The sequence below is a fragment of the Arachis duranensis genome, chromosome 1, assembly GCF_000817695.3.
Source record: "Arachis duranensis cultivar V14167 chromosome 1, aradu.V14167.gnm2.J7QH, whole genome shotgun sequence".
NCBI classification, from domain to species: Eukaryota; Viridiplantae; Streptophyta; class Magnoliopsida; order Fabales; family Fabaceae; genus Arachis; species Arachis duranensis.
The window spans coordinates 50346183-50350812 of NC_029772.3; positions in this window are offsets into that span (position 1 = coordinate 50346183).

A 4630-nucleotide genomic window follows, 5' to 3' on the forward strand; every position below is an offset into this window, starting at 1 on the left:
TTATAACAGAGGTGGCAGAGATAATAATGGAAACCAGAGGTGGAATAACAATAACAACATCAGACAGCAGAATCAGAACCAGGCTTATAAAGCACCTCATTTAAGGCAGCCCCAAGCATCTCAGCAAATCCCTCAGATCACTTACCCATCTTCGTCTTCTAATGATGAGTTACTCCACTCTCTTGCAAAGGACAAAAGACCATAGAGAGCACACTTAATGGTCTAACTTCTGTTATACAAGCTCTCATCTCCCAGATGGGACCATCGAGTACCTCTAACACCCAACCTGCAAGCTCCAGTGGGATTCCTTCTCAACCCTTACCCAACCCTAAGGGTGGCATCAATGCCATCACCTTGAGGTCTGGAACCACACTGCAAGAGAGGAATAAGGAGGAGCTAAGCCCACCAGAACACGCCCCAGCAAAGGATGTGGTGGAAGTGGAAGATGCTGAAGAGGAAGAGGACGTACAAGACATAGTTGGAGAAAAAGAGAAGCTCAACCACAGAATGAAGCACCAAAGGATGTTGAAGTTACAAGTAGCGCCCTTCCTATCCCATTTCCACAACTTACAAGGAAGCCCAGAAAGCAGATGGAACTTGATCCCAAAATGGTAGAAATATTCAAAAAGGTCGAGGTAATTGTTCCCCTTTTTGATGTTATTCAACAGGTGCCTAAATACGCAAAGTTTCTAAAAGATTTGTGCATACATAAAGATAAAATTAATGAATTAGAAACTATTCCTTTAGGTAGTTCTATATATGCTTTAATGGGAGGTATACCTGAAAAATGTAGTGATCCAGGTCCATGTATGGTTAACTGTACCATTGGAGGTGTGATATTTTCTGACTGTATGTATGATTTAGGAGCGTGTGTTATTATAATTCCCTTGTCTATATATGATACTTTGAGGCTCCCTCCCTTGAAAAGGTCGGCAGCTCATTTTGTGTTAGCAGATAAAAGCATTATTACAGTAGTTGGAATTGCTGAAGATGTATTAGTGAGCATTAAGGGGCTCACATTTCCCATTGATTTCTATATCCTAGAAATGCCCCCTAATGACTCAGGAAGGCCATTATCAATCCTGCTTGGAAGACCATTCCTAAAGACTTCAAATTTCAAGCTGGATGCATTCACAGGAACTTAATCCTTTGAGATAGATGGCAGAGCAGTGAAGTTCAGCTTAAATGAAGCTATGAAGCATCCTTCGGAAGATCATTCTATCTTCCAGTGTGACATTATTGATGAAACTGTAGCTGAAGTTCACCAGGAAGAATTAAAAGAAAAGTAGATGGAGCAAGGTCCAGTGTGGGGACACTTTCTCAAAACAATGAGAAGACTTTACCATTATCACCAGCCCCGGATGATCCAGAGCCTAGCTATGAGTAGAAATTAGAATTAAAGCCCCTTCCTCCACACCTCAAGTATGCTTACCTTGAGAACAAGCAGAAGTTCCCAGTTATCATTGCAAGGGAACTCACTTCCCAACAAGAAGAACAGCTACTCAGTGTGCTGAGAGAACATAAGAAAGCAATTGGATGGAACTTGGCGGATATAGTAGGCATTAGCCCTCGAGTTTGTGAGCATAGAATATTCTTAGAAGAGGGAGCAAAGCCTGTCTGTCAACCTCAAAGAAGATTGAATCCCACCATCTTAGAAGTTGTCAAGAAAGAAGTGACTAGGCTACTTGAAGCAGATATCATCTACCCCATCTCAGACAGCGAATGGGTCAGTCCAGTACAAGCGGTGCCCAAGAAGTCTGGAGTCACAACAATAAGAAATGAGCATGGAGAGCTCTTGACAACTAGAGTGTAGAATTCATGAAGAGTTTGCATTGACTATAGGCGTCTCAACCAAGCCACTCGCAAGGATCATTACCCCTTGCCATTCATTGATCAGATGCTTGATCGCCTATCAGGTAAATCCCATTATTGCTTTTTAGATGGTTATACAGGTTATTTTCAAATCTATATAGCTCATGAAGATCAGGAAAAGACTACTTTTACATGTCCTTTTGGGACTTATGCTTATAAGAGAATGCCCTTTTGCTTATGCAATGCACCAGCTACTTTCCAAAGGTGTATGATGAGTCTTTTCTCTGATCTCATTGAGACCTGTATGGAAGTTTTTATGGATGACTTTAGCGTATATGGTGATTCATTTATCCTTTGCTTGGATAGTTTATCTACAGTATTAGACAGGTGTGTTAGTTCAAACCTTGTTTTAAATTTTGAAAAGTGTCATTTTATGGTAAAACAAGGAATTGTTCTAAGACATGTTGTTTCTGATACTAGTATCTCTGTGGATCCAGCAAAGGTGGATGTTATTTCTAGTTTACCTTACCCTTCCTTCGTGAGGAAAGTCCGTTCGTTCCTTGGCCATGCAGGTTTTTACAGGCGATTTATTAAGGACTTCTGTAAGGTAGCATTGCCTTTATCCAGATTGCTGCAGAAAGATATTGAGTTCGAGTTCAGTGAAGATTGCATACAAGCATTTGATAAGCTGAAGATCGCCCTGACTCAAGCTCCAATTGTGAGAGGACCAGACTGGAGCCAGCCTTTTGAGATTATGTGTGACACCTCCAACCATGCAATAGGTGCGGTGCTGGCTCAGCGTGAAGGTAAGGATCCTTTTGTAATTGCTTATGCGTCTAAGACACTAGATGCTGCTCAATCTAATTACACCACTACTGAAAAAAAGCTTCTTGCTATTGTTTTTGCTCTGGATAAATTCCGAGCCTATTTACTTGGCACTAAGGTAGTAGTGTACTCAGATCATGCAGCTCTAAAATATTTATTAGCAAAAAAGGAGTCCAAACCAAGGCTAATATGTTGGATACTGCTGCTCCAAGAATTTGATTTAGAAATTAAGGATAGGAGTGGTAACCAGAATTTAGTGGCAGACCACTTGAGTCGCCTAGAGCACATTAAGGGTGACTCCACTCCTATAAATGATAATTTCCCATTTGATAGCTTACAAGCAGTATCTGAAGTAGTTCCTTGGTATGTGGTGCACGAAATTGCAATCACACTTTTGCAATCTACACAACTAACCAGCAAGTGCACTGGGTCATCCAAGTAATACCTTACGTGAGTAAGGGTCGAATCCCACGGAAATTGTTGGCTTGAAGCAACCTATGGTTATCTTATTAATCTTAGTCAGGATGCCAATAAGGTTATTTGGATTTAATTGTAAAAAGTGAAAGTGTTTGGAATAAGTAATTATTACTCAATAATGGAGAATATGTTGGAGTTTTGGAGATGCTAAAAATGGTCCAAATGCTCTGTCACAGTACGGCTAATCATCTGTTGGTTCTCGATCATGTCAGAATAAGATCCATTGATCCTTTTGTGTCTATCACTACGCCCAACAATCGCGAGTTTGAAGCTCGTCACAGCCATTCAATCCTTGAATCCTACTCGGAATACCACAGACAAGGTTTAGACTTTCCAGATTCTCATGAATGCCGCCATCAATCTTAGCTTATACCACGAAGATTCTGGTTAAGGAATCTAAGAGATACTCATTCAATCTGATGTAGAACGGAGGTGGTTGTCAAGCACACGTTCATGGATTGAGGAAGGTGATGAGTGTCACAGATCATCACCTTCTTCATAGTGAAGCGCAAATGAACATCTTAGATAGGAACAAGCATGTTTGAATGGAAAACAAAAATAATTGCATTAATTCATCGAGACGCTGCAGAGCTCCTCACCCCCAACAATGGGGTTTAGAGACTCATGCTGCCAAAAGGTACAAATTTCATATCTAAAAATGTCATGAATTACAAAATAAGTCTCTAAAAGTTGTTTAAATACTAAACTAATAACCTAGGTTTACAGAAAATGAGTAAACTAAGATAATTTCTGTAGAAATCAACTTTTGGGGCCCACTTGGTGTGTGCTGGGGCTGAGACTTAAGCTTCTCACGTGCCTGGGCTATTTCTGGAGTTGAACGCCAGGTTGTAACCTGTTTCTGGCGTTGAACTCCAACTTGCAACCTGTTTCTGGCGCTGAACGCCAGACTGCAACATGGAACTAGAGTTGAATGCCAGTTTACGTCATCTATCTTCGTGCAAAGTATGGACTATTATATATAGCTGGAAAGCCCTGGATGTCTACTTTCCAGCCCAATTGAGAGCGCACCAATTGGACTCCTGTAGCTCAAAAAAGTCCATTCCGAGTGTAGGAATGTTAGAATCCAACAGCATCAGCAGTCCTTTTTCAGCCTAAATAAGATTTTTGCTCAGCTCCCTCAATTTCAGCCAGAAAATACTTGAAATTACAGAAAAACACACAAACTCATAGTAAAGTCCAGAAATATGAATTTTGCCTAAAAATTAATAAAATTATACTAAAAACTAACTAAAACATACTAAAATCTACATGAAATTACCCCCAAAAAGCGTATAAAATATCCGCTCATCACAACAACAAACTTAAACTGTTGCTTGTCCTCAAGTAACTAGATAAATAAAAGAGGATAAAAAGAAATCAAGAAGCAATAATATCTCAGAGTTTTAAGTGAAGCTCAGATTCTAATTAGATAAGCAGGGCTAGTAGCTTTTTGCTTCCAAACAGTTTTGGCATCTCACTTTATCCTTTGAAATTCAGAATGATTGGCATCCATAGG